This window comes from Rattus norvegicus, chromosome 11 (genome assembly GCF_036323735.1).
Source record: "Rattus norvegicus strain BN/NHsdMcwi chromosome 11, GRCr8, whole genome shotgun sequence".
NCBI classification, from domain to species: Eukaryota; Metazoa; Chordata; class Mammalia; order Rodentia; family Muridae; genus Rattus; species Rattus norvegicus.
The window spans coordinates 63,849,982-63,868,019 of NC_086029.1; the positions used below are offsets into that span (position 1 = coordinate 63,849,982).

Consider the following 18,038-nt stretch of genomic DNA (forward strand, 5'->3'; position numbering starts at 1 on the left):
GCAGGCTGCCTTATATAAAATGAGTGTTTTCAGTCTCTCCGGGTTGCATGTACTGTATGTGGAGCAGTGTACAGTGGAAGCGGAGGCAGCGCGGCTCCGCGAGCTCCTCTCCACTTTCCCATAGAGAGCCCCTGACTGGCCGCTGAGGGCGAGCCACACACACGCCCTCGCGCCGCGGCGAGCCCGCGAGGTAGGCGCCCGCCATCCGCAGCCTTCGCAGGCGCTCTCCCGCACTTTCTGTTTTCCTACTCACTTGCGAGCCGCCGGGGCTGCAGCCCGAGGACTCCGCGGCAGGAGCGGCGGCGGCGGCGGCAGCCGGTAGGGTGGACTTGAGGAAGGCGAGGGGAGCCCGCGCGTCCGGAGCCCGAGCCGCCACCGGCCGGCGCCTCGCGGGCCACTTTCCCCTCAGCCAAAACTTTGGGTGGCGAGAGGTCGGGCCGAGGGTCGCGGCGGCCGCGCCGGCGGGCCCGGGCCGGGGGGCGCGCGGCGTTGCCCGGCGAGCGCGAGCTGGGGGCCGGGCTGGGGAGGAGTAGGCCAGCCGGTGCCAGGCTGCGTTTGCAGGCAGCACCTCTCGGCGCCCGGGCAGCGCCGCCTGAGGGGGCACGGAGCTGGGGCGCGGGGTTGAGCCGCCTGGGGAAAACAACAACGGAGCGGTCCTCACGCCGGCAGGCGGCTCGTGGCCGCCCCGGGAGCCCCAAACTTCAAGGAGGCGAAAGTACGTGGAGGAGCCCCGGGCAGGGCTCGGCTGCTGGGGGAGGTGGGGCCTGAGGAGCCCGGGGCAGGGGTGGAAGGTACGGGAAGGCTGCCCTCGGTGGGTCTGGGTTACGTTTGGTGTGTGCGACGGTGACCGGGACCAGCAGCCCAGTTGCTCGTTCATCTGCAGAGTTAGGATTTGGGTGTTCCGGCCCCGAGATCGGTGTCCCCCTCACCCCCCACCCCCAGCCAAATGCGCGGCGAGTGGAGAAAGTGCTGTTCTAGTGCCAGAGTAGCCTGGAGGAAGAACAGGGGAGAGGGGAAGGAGGCGAAGAAGGCGAGAGAGGGAGAGGAGGGGAGGGGAGGGAAGAGGAGAGGGAGGGGGGGGAGAGAGAGAGAGAGAGAGAGAGAGAGAGAGAGAGAGAGAGAGAGAGAGAGAGAGAGAGAGAGAGAGAGAGAGAGAGAGAAACGGGAGGGAAGAGAGGAGGGGGAAGAGGAGGAGGGAGGCTGTGTCAGGATTTTGCTTGAATGTGGGATTATGTTGTGTCAATAAGTTTAAGGTGGAGAGAGCGAGGCTGGGGGTGGTGGCGGTGGAGGGGAGGAGGAAGGCCTTGGCTGTTTAAAGACTCATTCTGAAGGTAAGTTATGGCATTGCATGGTCGCGATGACAGAAAACTTGCAGATCCTTTATCCGGGGATGGGGTCGATGCCTCTAGAAAGAGCTCCCCAACCCTCTGAAGCCACGCTCGTGTTACACTGTTATTTGCTGCGAACCGGGTCGCTAGTAAATTACAGAAATCAGACTGGAGGCTTCTTTTCCTCCTCCACCTCGTCTCGCTCACTCACCCTCAGAAATGTATTATTTTTTTTAATTTATTTTGGGGATATCGCATGAAACTTAACGTAACTGAGACCGAACCCGAGTCCTGTAATTTACAAGGACCCTGAATCCAGGAATCTGGAACACGTTTATGTGTGAAATACCCGCGATCATTTCTGCTAAATGAGGAAGGTAAAACGAAACGATGCAAAAAGCTAAGACACAACATGTACGACAGAGGAGGGGGGGGAGAGGGAGAGACACAGAGACAAGCTATTTTTTGCTTTCCTTTCTACAGAAAGGAAAATAAAGCGTGCATTCCCCTCCCTTCCCAGTGTGTAGGGTCTAGTCAATATTTTAACTGTCTGAGGACAAATTAGCCCAGGTGGATCTTGTTGAAAAGTTTCGCGAGGTGGGGTGGAGGTGGGGGGGTAGCTGGAGGGGGAGGTGGGTGGAGGTGGTGGGGGATGGGGACAGAGCTAGCTCTGCCTCGGCTAATGGTCATTGGCCTGGGGCTTTGAAACCATTGCCTGTCCTGCTAATGACACGTCCAGTTCTCGTCTACCGGCCGTGGACGCCGGGCTGCTGTTCCTGTGGCTGGCTGGCGGGGACTGGGGTACTTTCCTTGCACGGGGAGGGGCGCTCTCGGCCATCCCTTGGGGCTGCCCACTCGCGGCGTGGGTTCCCCACGCGCGTCCTCTCCCCCTGCGCGCCGCCGCCACCTCTGCTCGCGCGACTTTTGTAGCCAGACTACGGCCAGGGGGCGCGGGGGTCCCCGCAGCGGGCATCTCCGCGCGGCCACCCGGCGCCTGGCCCCACGCGCGCCACGGCAGGAATGGCAGCGCGGGGCCGGGCGGCGGCGGTGCCTCCCTGGGGGGCGGCAGAGGCAGCGGCGGCGGGATCTTCGCCGGGGCCCGCGGGAGGAGGAGGAGGAGGAGGAGGAACGGGAGGAGGAGGGACGGGAGGAGGAGGGGAAGGAGGAGGAAGAGGAGGCGAGGGAGGCCCCCCCCCCCCCCCCAGACCGCCGCCAGTTCGAGCGGGCACAGGCACAGGGACACCCTACTCGTTGCTCCTACGTTCTGGAAAGGTGTTTAGAAGACTTTTACGCCCGGAGTGTAGGGTTTGCACTTCATTTTTTTCCTTCCCCCTCTTCCCCAAAGCAAGATGGACTCTATTGCCTTTCTCTTTCTCCCTCTACCTCTGCCTCTGTCTTGTCAGCCTTAAAGATCGACATTTTGTACTAAGATGCAAAGTTGATGGTGACCAGCAACAAAGCCTGGGTGGGATCCCTCCCTCCCCTTCTCCCTCGGCATTTCCCAGCCTCCCCCACCCCGACCTCGCCGACCTGGTGGACTGAGCTTGCTGTCGTGGGCTTTGGAGAATTTGTTTCCCCAGGTCGACTCCGATCTCCAGTCTCCGGATTGTGACCTAGCCCGGCTGTTGGGAGCTGGCTGTGGCCGCCCAGGTCTGCAACGCTGAGGGCTACGATACCTGGACCGGCTGCTACCGTAGCCCTTTGGGCTGGCTGGCTCCTGGGCAGAGGGAGGCACCGAGGAGTGCCTATCGATCTTTACGATTTGGTTACCGGTGTATTTGCCCAGGGGGTGGTGATCACTTGTGCAAGTTGATGAATGATCGTGATGTGGGCTTTGCTGTTCAGAACAGATCAACTTTCTGCTTTGTACAGACAGGGAGTAGGAAGCAAGGTTCTGGGGAGACCCAGGAATGCCAGCTGGGCTGCCCCCACCCACTTTGAATAATCAAAGATGCTTTCCCTTTCTGCCCTTGCGCTCTTTCGCTCTTTCGTGGAGGAGGGTGGAGACAGGCAAGGGGTTGGTGTAGAGCTGGACTCCTGGGTTTTGTGCCCTTCTCTCATTGAACTGTACTCTTGTAAAGCCTTCCCATTCTGATGATGTGCCTTTATTTGCTACCTATAGGTCACTGTCATATGACAAAGGCTTTGCTGCAGTTCATCTTCCTTCCTGTGTACCTCCATTTACCTTCCAGGGTAAGTATGCACACTCTTGAGAGAGGGAAGTGGGTGGCTATTGGTAGGACAGAAGGGTCATTATTAGGTGCATATTAGGGTTATAATACTCTACCCCCCCACCAGCTTGTCTCATTGAGTTTCTCACAGCAAAACTCAGGACTTTTAGTCCTTACAGTTCACCTGCAGGTTATTGACAGTTCAAGATAGTTTAGATGTTTGTTTCTTGTTTATCTGCAAGCGTCACTTGAAAGCTAATTATCAGACAGATATTTTAGTTGGTAGTGAAGTTTGACGGAGTCGAAGGCCTAATAAATTCGACAGACATGAATGTAGTAGAAAGCTTGTAATGTATGAATGAATTTATTAAACGTCCAAGAAAGCACTGTAATAAGGAGTTCTTTAATTATGTGATGTGTTCGCTTTCTTCCAGATTCTCACCTTTGACACTTGAAACAGTTACTTTCGGGTTGGGGAAGTTTGTATTTAGGTAGTACAGTAAATCTTTTATTTAATGTACAAGTCTCATTCCAAATTAGTGCTAACTTCCATAAATATTTATGCAGTTGGAGAAATTGGGAGCATTTCACTTGTCTTGTACATAAACAGACATCTACTCTGAGATTTATTGTTGACTGCCATTTTCAGATATACGCCTCCCAAATCTCCGAAATGGAAAGTTCCGTAAAACGTATCTGGGATGGTTAGTGTCTGCAAAGTTTGTGAGCGATAACAGGGTAGTGAAAACGGCGTTTGCACAGCCTTTAAGAGCAACATGGTGGTTGGAAAACTACAGAAAACTAATTAGCAAGTCGGCCCCTCCACTGTAAAGGCATATGGAGTTGCCGATGGTCTAAGAAAACTAGCCGTACTGAACTTTATATGCATCAACAGTGGTGTATATGATAGTGCCGTAGTGGATTAGAAACTGTGCTCTGTGAACGAGTTGTAGTTAGTTTTCCATGAAGGAGAGCTTAGGATGATCCTTGCTTTTCTTGCTTCCTGATTGGCTGGGTGGGATAATGTTCATGTTATTAAAATGTGTTAGTGCTAAGGGGTTAAGTTTAAGACCAGGCCTTTGTGGTGGTCCACAGCCACTGACAAATGTGCTTGGATATTACTGGCTGCTCGAGGGCATCTAAATTTTGTGGGATTTTTTTTTTTTGAGTAATGTATTACACTGGTCCACAAAGTTAGGTATTCCAGTCAGGGATCTCATAATGTCACATATATACCAACTGGAGTGGTTATAATGAGAATATTTTCTAAGGTGAGTTTAGTGTGTACCACCATAATACGTGGATTCAGGATTACTACTTTTTTAAGTTTTCTCTTTTCTCTGTATGGGATAGGTTCAGGATACATTACTGTGGTCTAAAGAACATCCTCCCACGTACACACAAGGCCAATTGTGTTCACTGTAGTGAACATTAAATGTTACCTTTCCCTTCGGAAATGTATTTGACCAATTCAGAAACTTAGTATGAGAATCAATACCTCAATAAAAGCAATCTGATCAGCTCTTGTCCTTCTTTGAGATAGCAAATGCCTCCTTCATTAAGACAGTGTTTTCAAGAACTGCCTTTGAAGTCGGTCCGGTTATGGCGATAGTGTACAACTTGCAGTGGGATTTTTACAAGTCACCTTGCCGTGAATTACTGGTTGTTTGCATCCACAGCGTGTTTACTAGATGTGACTCTTTACTTACCAAAGTAAGAATTTAAAGAGGTTTCTGCTTCTGCGTCATTGAGAGTTTCTAAATTTTTCTTATTCTGCATATCTATTAAATTCTGAAACTGAAAGCCTAATTTGCGTTTCACGTAAACCACCAGCTATTAGCAGGGCAGCTTATCCATGTTGTTTCATGGGGCTGCGTCTTTGGAATACTGGGGTGGATTGTGGAACTCTCCATTATAGACCTCCATTATAGGTATCTAGGAAGCTTTACAATTTGAGACTTAATAAATCTATCTCTGAATCTGATTTAAAAAGTGTTATATTTCTGAGTTAATGAGATAGCTTTGTTTTTAATATGGAAGGAATAATGAGCCTGAAAATAATGCTATTTGGCAGCTAAACTAATAAAACCACATTTTCGGTAAAACTGCAAACTCCAATCGTTCATTAGCTAGCATCCTTGAAGTGTCTTATTTTCCTTACTTCATAAAGATCATAGGTAACGGCAAGGTCCACGTCTCTAAGTGAGTCTTGCTGTGAATATCATTTTTATGTTAGAAATCTTTATTTGAAGTAATGCAGGGTTCCAGGCACTACCTTACAAAAAAAAAACCCCAAATAACTTGGGAGAGTGTCATTACAGGTGTGCCTGTTTTTGCTGTACTAAAAGAATGCCCACTTTCTTCTTAGTGTCTCAAAAGTGCTGACTGTGTTTCCAGTTATGGTAATTTAATTAATTTAGGTGCTTAATTTTGCTGTACTGCACCATCAGCAATGTAGGACATCAGTGAGTAAAGTGTTAAACAGGTACTTAGCTCAAGAAAAAGATGCTTAAAACTTGTACTTTGCTGTCCACTCAATTTCTAATAACTCACCACCAATAGCAGCTGTTAAAATCGACTTGTTTGACATGATACCACTCCTCGGCTTCACATCAGATTTGTCTATATTTTTGAGTTACACATGAGCAAAGTTTGAGTGTGGGTTCACCCTGTCTGCATAGTTGATCATTTCAACATTTTAAAGACTGCCATTCCTTGGAATACCAGTGCATTCATGGTGCATCATCTTAAAGCTGTCTAGATTTAAAAATCCTTGTATGTTAACCGGATTGTTATCATTTGTTTTTCCTTTCAAAGGAAAATAATATGGTAAGTACTGGAACAGGTGCCAGTTAAGCAAGAGCATGCTTAGGAAAGCCATGCAGTGAGGAATTCTATCTAAAACTGTAAGTGGAAGATGAGAAAATAAGGGGTCGAAAGGTTTCACAGATTAAATTCCATGGAGTATTTGACTTAGCCACCAGAATACATAGTTAAATTCTACCAATCAGTTTGAGGGGTTAGGTGGTGAAATAACTCCACCGAACGAGGAGGTTGGATAAAAAAAACAAAGGGAAAGTCATTAAGAATGAGAAAAGCCAAAATACTGCAAAATGTTGGTTAAATAATTCTATGAGTACTTAAGCACAGACCTCAGAAAGGGGTTATGACAGAAACCCTTAGAATGGAATAACTAAGATCTTTAAAAAATAATGACAAAAGGAAATGAAGATAAAAATAGTTAAAACAGCTATATTTCTTAAACATTTTTGACTGAGTTATGCAATACTGTTTTACTTTGCAAACAGCATCTGAGTCTAAGCATGTCTGCTGAGACAGTATATGGCACCCTCTGATAGTTTCTGTCTCTATAGAACCTTTTTATAAGTTGCATTTGTTCTAAGCTATTTTATTAAACAAAGTCCTCCAAACTGACTTTATGACTTATTGTTTGAAAATACCAATCTTGAGTGCATGCTAAAAAATGGAGGCACCATTACTAGATATTCTGATTCGGTGAGGCCCAGAAATTTAGATTTTAATCAGTACAGAAGGTGATTTTTGCAGTAGGTGGGAAGGACTTTGAGAAATTCTGGCATAATGGACTGATGGCTACAGACTGACAGAAGTTACCGCTGAAGTGTTTGACTGCTGAAGTCTGTTCCAGCTTCCCCAAATTCAGGCCATGTTTCAGTGTGCTCAGTGCAAGACTGGCAGTCTTCCTCACTGTGAATATTCCTGTGTTTGTGTGTACAGGACAAGGGACAGAGCCTTTGCACAGGAAGAGCCCTAGGCTCTACTCTGCGTTCTTTGTAGCAGACAAGTTGAGGGACTTAGAGATTGTCTCCTCATAGCTTTAGTTTTAAAAAGGTTTCTTTAAATTAAATGATGTTTAGTGTACGTGCAGAATGTAATTACTATGCAACAGTGTGAGAACTACACAAGACAGTAATGTCGATAAAGGTTCTTAGCATTAGTGCTGTGTACTCAGCACTGAGTATGTAGTGTCTGCGTTTTATTGGACAAGTAATTAGGGAAGGAAATAATAATAATGATAATAATAATAATAGTAGTAGTAGTAGTAATAGTAGCCAGGAAAATAAAAAGCTAAGGCATGCTATAGTGGTTTTGGATCTGGGGAAAAGTTGTCTAACAACTTGAAGAAGGCAGGGGCTGTTGTTTGTTTTACAGCTCTGTGGTAGAGTGCTATATGTATAAAGCCCAGGCTTCAGCCTGCACCCCTGCCAACCAAAAGCACAGCATAGGACAAGAGGACAAGAAAATGACTTTTCATGTTTCAGTGTTTCAAGGTGCTTGGTTGAGCGCATTGAACATTATTCTTTTCTGATAACTTTTTTTTTTCATGCTAGGATGCCTTAGAATTTAGTGGTTCTCAACTTGTGGGGTAGGGGAGTCACAAACCAAATATCTGATTCATAACAGTAGCAAAATGACAGTTATGAAGCAGCAATGAAAAAATTTTACGGTTGGGATTCACCACAACAAAGAACTGTATTAAAGAGTCACAGCATTAGGAAGGTTGAGAACACTGCCTTAGATCATGTATCCTAAAACTTCCATTAAGACACATGACTAATGTTTACATATGGGCATTATGAATCCTACACTGTATCCTAGCCATGCTGTGGGTTTATATAGAAGTTCTCTGTGTGATAAAAACTACTCCTTTCCTTATCAAGAAGATGTATCAGAGTATAAGTAAGAATGATATAATAAAACTCTTAAATCTACTCTACATGTAAAATTGGTTATAAACATACTTCCTTCTAACTAATCATTCAGGGCGTTCTTTAGAAACCATTGAAATTAGCTCTCTGCAAAGATAAATCTTAGTGCTTAATAAGTTACATTTCAAAGAAAGGACAAGGTAAGGAGAAGATGAATGGGACATACACGAGCCCAAAAGCTAGGGGTAGCAGAACAGGAGCTCACATGGGAAGAAAGTATAGGTGTTGGGTGTTAGGGTTCCCAACAGCACCATTTTAAGTTTGCATGTTGCTCTGCACATAGACATTCATTTTTAGGTAGCCTTAATCATCATTTAATTTAAATAAAATTAAATTAAGCTACTTTTGTATTTTCTAAGTTTTAGAATTAGCACTGCCAGAAACTCCTTCCCACTTTATGAATTCTATTTGTCAATTTTAGACTCTCTAATAAGTTAGTAAGCTTTGTATGTTTTGACACTGTCTTTGTATTTTCATGTGTCTTGAATATAGATTCACATTATTGAAAGAGTAAAGTTTGTTTTCCCTCAAAACACTGGTATCAATGTTCATTTGGGACCAACACTGAGCCCTGTCAGAGGATTTTTCAAATACTTTTCAAGTCCGTTCACATAGCAATGTATGGTCATTATTTGCTCTATTGTAGTCTAGCTAGGGGTTTTATATAATCTGTGGTGTTTGTAGCGTTTTGCTGCATTAAAACCCAGGAAAACCCTTCAAAAGTCTGAATCTGCATTTGTGTATAGAGGTATGGGCTTTAAGTAAGGATGGGGATCCTTTAGAATTAACTCCTTGAGTCCACGGAGTGAATTGTCAGCTCTTCCTGCCTGTTTGGCCACAAGGAGCCTCTTTTTGCTGACTTTAATATGTGATCATGCACCGGGCCGACTGGCTTCACTGCAAGCTTGGAACTGCTTTGCTGTGCCTATGTTTACATGTAAGGGGTCAGGGGTATAAAGCCAGGTAAGCCCCAGTGTTGTCCTTAGTGCCTGAACCCTCAGGTGAGCAGAGGGAATGGCCTCTGGAATAGAAGGGTTCACACACACACGAACTACTCAAGCTTAGGTGAGTTTCCTGTATCCCATTGTTATAGTTTTTAATTTTATCAAACAAACACAGACCTCTAAAACGTTTAGAAGCACTCAGTCATTTCTTAGACCATTGAACACAGTGCAGGGTAGCTTCAGGGTGTTTTACTGCTATTGGACGTTTCATGGAATGGTTATATTTATCTCATCATTTTGTCACTTCCCTGTGTTTCTTCCCATCACCCCCCCCCCCAAAAAAAAGTGTTCCCGAAAATTTATTTTATTGTTAGATAAGAATGTTGTGAGTTCGTTTTATAGAGATGACCAATTCCTTCTTTTTAAAATTAGAAAATGTTAAGATTATGCCTGTTGCTTTTAAGTTCCAATGTAAGCATTGTGGGTAAATGAAAATTTGCTGTGAAGATAGTATCTGACAGTATATTACCTTCTAGGAGTAGAGTAACACCTTGTCTGGTTTGTCACTATGCTAAAATGTTCAATCAGTTGTCACTGACAGACACTCACACTGGTACACTGAAGAACGGTTGCTTTGATAATGCTTTCATTATTTATGGGACTGTACTCCTCCATGTAGGAGAGCTGCAGATTGAGGACTCAGAGGCAGTTTTATTAGTCATGTTGATTATTGTAATATTAATAAGTTCTGAGTGTCACTGCCCGTCCTGGCTTTTTATTTAAAGATGTTTTTGTTTTATAGTCCTGGCTGGTCTTGAACTCAATCCTGCCTCTGCCTGACCAACTGCTGGTATTATTGCCTGTATCACTATGCCTGGCTATATTATTATTATTATTACTATTTTGGTGTGCCTTCTAAAACTTACCAAAGTGTAGTTCTGTGATTCATTATAAATGGAGTGTAGTGGTGCCCAAAACAAAATGAGGAGGAAATAAATGTCAAATTTTGGTTATTTTCTAAGTTGTGGAAATTTAACTTTCCCTTTTCTTCATTCTCTCTTTCTTTACCCTTTATTTCTGCTGCTTCCTTTATCTCCCTTCCCTCTCTTTTCTTTCCCTTCCTCCATCTCCAATCTCCCTCTGAGCCTGTACACTGCCTGTAAAATTTTAAAAAGAATGTGGAGGTAAATTTTATTTTTTAAACTTTTATTTGATTTTAAAAATTTATAGGTTTCAAATCATTTTAGCATTTAATGCCGCTCATATAATAAAATGGTTGGTAAATGAGTTTGAAACTTGTAAACATTCCTACATGTGTCAGTTAGGACAGTGTTAGGAGGAACCTTCAGCAGGGCTGTGTGAAATAAAGACACCTGTTGCTTTGATGAAGTAGATTGAGCTAAATTTCATATTCTTTAAGGCTTTGAAGGTGATGGGACAGCTAGTATTTGATTAATATTCACTGGGTGTGTTTTATAGAAGGGTTTCCCAAGTTGTGTTTTACACTGGGAGGAAAAGAGAAAGCGAACTTAGATGGAGAGCTTTATTTTCTACACAGTTTTACTAGTTTATTTTCTATAATAACTTTCAGATGAGAGAAGCCTCTGTTTTAATGACAAGGAAACCAAGTCTCAGGATAAGTAACTTGTCTGAGGTCATACAGCTAGGCAGGGATTTTGCAAGGTGTAGTGCCAGTGTACAGTACCGTGGTCTCCTGGGACTTGGTCTATATTTACCTGTCATTAGGGCCACATTCCAAGAAGCAAGACATGAAAAAGTTTGGACAAAAGTCCACCAAAAAGTCCACAGATTTTCTTTCTCTCAAAGAGAAGTCTTCATTCTGAAATGATGGAACACTGTTCTTTCTCACTTTTAAAGGAATTTTGAGAAGGTCCCATTATGACAGGGTCTAATGTAGACTTTAATGCATACGATTACTGTGAAAGGCACAACCAGCTCCAAGCTTTGCTTACTAACAAGTCAACTTTCTTTTTTGTTTCTTTGTCTTGTACCAAAATGCCCATAGCTATTCTTCCTTTTAATATTTGTAATTTCTATAACGCGTCAGTAGACGTCTTTTCCTTTATGAGCAGTTGACTTTTCTCATGTTTGTGTTCCATATGTGATGTTTGTGTTCTGGAGTTCTTTAATACCCAATTAATAAGTATATTTTATTGGAGGAATTTGACAGTATCACATAGGGAGTACTATAAAGTAGTTCCCTGACATTTACTTTGAAAGAAAATTCAATATTAGTGGAAAAATTGCCAAGTATATTTTATTTCTGGGCATTCATATTTGAGTGCCTGTCGGTCAAATTTAAATTATGTGTAGAGTTAGAAGTTTCAAATTCATCAGGCTTTGAGAATGGGTTGAGATATGTGTCTCCCTTTATTTTACCTAAGAAACTGACTTCTATTGTGATAGGTGGAATATAGTCAATAAGATAAAAGTTTGCATAGGGAAAATGTTTGTGAGTAAAAATATAAAGTAACATTTTTATTACTGAGATCCACAGTCATATGAAATCAGTCTTTTTAAAAAGGTTTATCTTTGTTTTGTTTGTGTGAGTGTTTTGTCTGCATGTATATCGTGCACCGCATGCGTTCATTTAGTGTCAGTGGAGGCCAGAAGAGGGTGTCATATCCCTTGGGACGGAGTTAGAGACATTCCGAGCTGCCTCGTGGGTGGTGGGACCAAACTCTGGTCCTCTGCAAAAGCACTGAGTGCCCACTCTTACCTCTGAGCACCTCTCTGCGCCCTCATTTTTTTTTTTGAGACAGGGTTTTCTGTGTGTTTCTCAAGCACTGGAATTAAGTGCTCAGCTAGGGTATGTGTGCCAGTTACTTTGTTTTGTTGGTCATTTTTGTTATTTCCCCCCCCTTTGACCCTGAGGGTGGAATCCAGGGCCTCAAGCTTGGTAGGTAAGTAAGTGCTCTACCATTGAGCTAAATCCCAACTCCTCAATTTTTACTTTATTCTTTTTTTGTTTTAATTCTGAAAATTCAGCACTCAGCCTAGTTCGATTATAAAAGATTGCAAGTTCGTCTTTTCCTTCTTAGAATGGCTCTCCTTTCCCCCCTTATTCATGAGACTCATGAATAACATGTTTAAGGAGGCTGTTGGGATAGTCATCTTTTTCGGCTATGGCAGAGTTTTGCTTTACTCGCATTGGTCCAATGATACCGTGCCGAAGGCGCTGATTTTCTGTTTATTGTTTTTACCTCCCCCTCCACCCCCACTACTTTCAGACTGTTCTCCTTCAGGTAGCTTGTAACTCGAGTTAATTATTTATGATAATTGGCACACTTCTTTCTCCTTTATATCTTAAGTTATATTCAAACAACAGTATTTTCCAAATAAAGAAATTTGATCATATGCCGGTGAGATTTAACTAGTTAAAAACTCTGGTCAGTCAGCATTTATGCATCAAGTGCCTACTGTGTGTTGGTTGATACTTGGCCTGGACTTGGGAGATATAAAAGTAAATACAAAATAATTGTTGTCCTCAAAGTAAACATGGAGCCAGAAGACGTAAATATTTACCGTGTACATTAATACATACCAATTGTTCTCTATAACTATATATAACTATATAACTATATAACTAAATATATATATGTATATATATATACACATATATATATATACACACACACACACACACACACACACACACACACACACACACACACACACACACACACACACACTGTTATATTAAGAGTATATAATAGTCCTAAGAAGGAGCTGGTAATAACCAGACCCCTTCTAGCACAGGAGTGGAACACTGAAATCTAGGTGGGACTTTCTTCTCGTGACAGTTGTCTTTGTCCTAAGTGTAAAAGTAATTTGAGCACTGGAGTGTGTTTTGAAGAGTCAGCCTTATAGTTTGGTGGTGCATATGTCGAATCCCAGCATTTATTTGTAAGACAGAGACTTTGGAGGATGGTGGCGAAGTCTAGGCCATTTTGCCCTGGATAATGATTCCAAGCCAGTCAAGGCTAAATAGTGAGAGAGTTTTTCAAAAACAAACCAAATCCCCAAACAAATACCACCACCCCAAATTCACCACAAAAATCAATCCGGATTAGAAATAGGAAACAAGTTCGTAATGTCGATTTTATTTTATTTTATTTAAATATCAGTATATCCTTTGATAACATTTAAAATTCAGTTTTATTCTAGTCAAGTTTTAAGAGTTTGCTGTTTAGTTATTGCTATCAGTGGCATAAAGTGTAATAATACTATGGCTGAACAGAAGTGTTTGTGTAATTTCTCATAGAGGATTCCGTACACACCAACGTTAAAGGCATGGCTAATAGACTAGAATAGTAAATGTGAACTAGATATAAAAGGGCCAGAGGGCATGCCAGTGCAGATACGTACTAAAGGCATTAGTACTTTCGCTGAAATTGTACTAGTTGGAAGTATCCTAATAATATTTCTAGTTCGAGTATTAGTGTGGATTGTATAGGAGCCCACGAGAGATAATAGTAAGTTGTACCTAGTTCCTTCATCAAGTAGTTGTCTGGTTTCTCAGGGCGTTTTCAACCTGTACGTGGATTTATTTGTTTAGGAAGCTGGGGTCTGGCAGGCCTTCCAGTGTGGTCCTTGTTTGCATTTATTCATAATGAATTATAATCATGGCTTTTGTATTTTTCCACCTAGTTTCATTTGTGTCCCGCTCTAGGCTGGTGACTTCTGACTCTCAGCATAGGGTAGAGTGAAACTTTATTTCTATAATACTGTACTCAGTGTTCCCAGTTGTCAGCTCTGTTTGCTTTTATAACAAATACATTAAAAAAATGATAGCGTAAGGGAGAAGCTAATCTGGGAAAATGGTTCTTTATAAAGTCACATCATGGATAATGTCTGTAATGTTTTCATCAGAGTAGCAAGGAGGACAGAAATGCAGATTAACAACACGTGAGTCTTTTTTCTAGTCTCTGTTTTTGAGCCATTTGGCTTTATTGAAGAACAGGCATTAAATCTTACTATTTCCCAATCCTTCTGGAAATAGTGAATGTCTTTACAAGTCTCATCTATCTGTAGACACACGTTCTGATCTTACTTGGTTCTAGACCTGGAACACTCATATGGATTTGTTGTGCGGCTGGGTTTTGTCTTACGTTCATGATTTTCTGCTTATAATCTCTGCATAAATAATGCAAACTGTACACGTCTGTAATTTGGAAGACCTTGTACACAGAGCTAAGCTTCTGAGGACACATTCACATAAGTAGTGATGAGCTTACCAGGGAAAACGTTGGTATCATTCTAGATACATAGACTTCAAATACAGTAGGTGGCCTTTCAGCTCTATAAGCAGCTCTTAAGAATTAGGAAAAAGATGTACTTTTTATAAGTGGTGCTCTAAAAAGTTTTGACTCAGTTTTTCAAAATATAAAAGTATGTTTTTGTTGACATAATTTTAGGACACCTTATTTTTATTTCTAATTGATACTTGCTTAGGAGCGGCTGGTTTTGCAGGTTGGAGTTTTATCCCCAAATCCTAATATAATTAGTGTTCTTTAAAATATCTATCGGGGTACTGCATACATGCAGCATTATTTTGCTAGATGTATCATAGTACCTGATATCAAATTATACTATTGATAATAATAATAATAATAATAATAACTATATGAATAGCTATAATAACAAAAACAGCATAAAAGAACCTACAGACCAGTGAAATGAAATAGAGAAGCACAAAAATGAACCCACATAGCTATAGCCACCTAATTAAAAAAATTATCAATCTGTCTATCCATTTCACATGTATATGTCTGTACCTTTGTGAGTGAATGTGCACGTATATTATACAGGTACACATGCCCATACATAGAAAAAGCCAGAAGAGGGCATCTTCTATCCTCTTTTCACTCTCTGCCTATTTCTTTGGGTCAGGGTCCTGCTCTGAGCCTGTGGCTTTCATTGCCTAGGCTATGCTAGAAGTCAGCAATCCCCTCCTGTTTCCCCTCCCTTGAAGCTGAGGTTCCAGACATGCAAAGGACGCCTGACTTGTTGCACTGGATCTGTCTGTGGTCCACACTGGCCCTCATGACTGCGCAGTGCAGCCAGTGCTGTTAATTGCTGAGCCATTTCTATAGCCCCCACTCAATTTTTGACAACAATGTAAAAAAGCAGACATTGAAGAAAAGACAACCTCTTTAACAACTGGTGCTAGGAAGTTTGGATAACCACATACAGAAGAATAAAATTAGATTTGTATTTCTCACCCTGTATTAAATCAATTCAAGATCGATCAAAGACTGAACATAGAATAGAGGAAGACACTAGCACACACTTTAAGATAGGGAAGAACTTTCTGAAAATGTCTCCAATAGCACAGTGAATCGTTCCAACAGGTGACAAAGGCGTTTGCATGGAGGTATCTTCTATGCCATAAACAGTCACAAAGGGGAGAGACTGCCTAGAGGATGAGAAACTAATCTTTGTCAGCTATACACCTGACTCTACAAGCTAATGATCCAAAGACGTAACATCGAAACCCATATTAACAATTTAATAAATGGCCAAATGGATTGAACAGTGGAGGCTTTTATTTTTCAGTTGTAAAGATTGTTTCTGTGCAGGAAAATGGGACTGGAGTTCAAATAGTTCAGATTCAGATGAATGTCATGTTTCTTACACGGCATGAAAGTAGGACTAAGGGAGGAATGAACTAAGGAGGGCAGAGGGGTGAGCAAGAGAAGGTGTACAGCAGAAGACAAAATATCACACTTCCATGGAGTCTAGGACTGTCTGTCTGTCTGTCTGTCTGTCTGCCTGCCTGCCTGCCTGCCTGCCTGCCGATATACATGAAAGCAGAAGGGAGACAATGTGTAGGGAAGAAGAGGCCAGTGAGAGGTGATAGAGGGGTAGCGGAGATGTGAATATGGGCAAGATGGATGATATACAAGCGTGAAAATGTCATTATGAAACTCACTGTGTGGCAACTGAAATTAGTAATGAAGAACAGTATTTGCAGAACAAAAAGGGCAATGGTCTTAGGGTATTTCTAACGTAGTAATTACACACACCCACTCTGAAATAGAAAGTTAGGGATCATGATATCCATGTGTTACAGGGCTGGTGGATACAGAGTAATACAACACGATTAAAAAGAGGAAATTAGGGTGGACTTGACTTTAAATTTGCTTGTATTGGGGTTGGGGATTTAGCTCAGTGGTAGAGCGCTTGCCTAGCGAGCACAAGGCCCTGGGTTCGGTCCCCAGCTCCGAAAAAAGAAAAAAAAAATTTGCTTGTATTAATTATCTCTAGCCATCTCCTCAAAACGCTTGTTCAGTCTAAGTGAAAATGAGGGAAAATGGACCATGGGGAACCCAGGTTAACCCTGGGGTCAAACACCTCACCCTAAATGTTCTCTTATCCAAGCCACTCACTCGGCCTCCAGGTTTAAAGTGATGTTCCTGTGAGTAAAATAATAATTTGTGTCTTTATATTTACTCATAAATAATACAAATAGGTTATTATACAACGAAGTAAAAGATTAGAAAGTTACAACGGACACCTTTACCAAAAAATTCTTAAGTTTTTCTTTCATTCCAGACTGTCTTGTGACATTTTGACGTTCAGGAACTCTACTCTGGAAACCACTTACCAAAGCTGGCCAGTGCCATACCAGTTTTTAAGTTGTGTGAGGGTCAGGGGCTTTGCCTTGTTCATTGCTGTTTCCCTTAGCATACAGAACATGCCAGGGGCTCCAGAAAACTATTAATGAATATGCATATCAGGGTGTGGGGTAAGGGTTGGGACAGATCTAGCTCACATATGAGGGATCTGGTAAGAATGGAGACTTTTTTATTGTTATATTTTTTTTGTGCCTCTAAAAGTACTTGTCACACAGGAACTCAGTACGCATTGGCTTCCAGCATTGAGATGAAGAAACTAGCTTACCCTGGGGTATCAGACAGAGACCATGGTTGATGGGTGCTATGAAAAGTTTGTTTCAGGACAATGTATGTAGGCAGATTCTGTATAGGTAGATAGAATGATCAGCTTGTAGGGGTGGCTTTGGAGATCTCAGATCTTAAAGACAATTGAGATAACTTTAGACAGTGAGATCTGATTTTACTAATCTTTGTACCCTGTATGGTATGTGTTCTGGGATATGGCTAATAGGTGTCTGGTTAGTTTTTGTTGAATTGGCTTGCTTTATACTGCACACTGTGACTAGGAGCCCCTGACTTTTAGGAGTGTATCAGAGGCCTGTAAATGAATGCTGTTTTGCCAGTGCTATCCACATAGAAGTGCTCTGGTGACCTAAACTGCTGTCTTCCTCTTCCTTCTTCTCCAGTACTAAAACTGGTTTGTCATGGTATCATTGTAATCTTACCCTATCACAAGTAAGATTGAACTTATTTACAAATGAACTTTAGAATGTTATTTTACATTTCTCCACCGCTTCAGAATTATCTTTATTAGATTTTTTTTTTTAAGGTTCCACCTTAACAAATTTCTGTTTACTTGAATCATCAGCCTAGCTCTGTATACTCAGAGTATTTTTGCGCTCCTGTCATGTTCTAGGTGCTAACCTCATGGAACTTCCTAACCTTGGAGTGACAATTTAAAATTGCTTTTTGACATTATCTCTCGGAGAAGCTGTGCCATTAGCTTTCTCTCTAGTAGAAAGTAGCCACATGAATGCAGTCCTTTTCCTCTGCTACTGTTCAAGACAGGTACATGCTTCTTCAAAGCAGTTTCACATCTGCACACGAAATAAGTAAGCCACAGTATTCTAATTTGCTTTTCTAATGCCTTGTAGCAAATGCTGGAGGTTTCCTATTTATTGTCTTACAATGACAGTCTAGTCTGCCG

The 18,038-nt window shown here is 42.3% G+C and overlaps 1 protein-coding gene across 33 annotated transcripts in view; it reads left to right on the forward strand.

Moving 5' to 3' along the window:
• The first annotated feature begins 52 nt into the window (after window positions 1-52).
• Window positions 53-18,038, forward strand: part of Bbx (BBX high mobility group box domain containing) — a 247,667-nt gene continuing 229,681 nt past the window's right edge. For 15 of the 33 annotated variants that reach the window (XM_039088363.2, XM_063270545.1, XM_063270541.1 and 12 more), the window contains exons 1-2: window positions 53-190; window positions 3,451-3,521. The gene's annotated coding sequence lies outside the window, so the exon portion shown is untranslated. Of the gene's footprint in view, window positions 319-586; window positions 716-1,069; window positions 1,332-1,987; window positions 2,130-2,483; window positions 2,634-3,450; window positions 3,522-18,038 lie in introns of those variants that run through there. The other 18 variants (XM_063270535.1, XM_063270536.1, XM_063270553.1 and 15 more) reach the window with 10 other exon arrangements.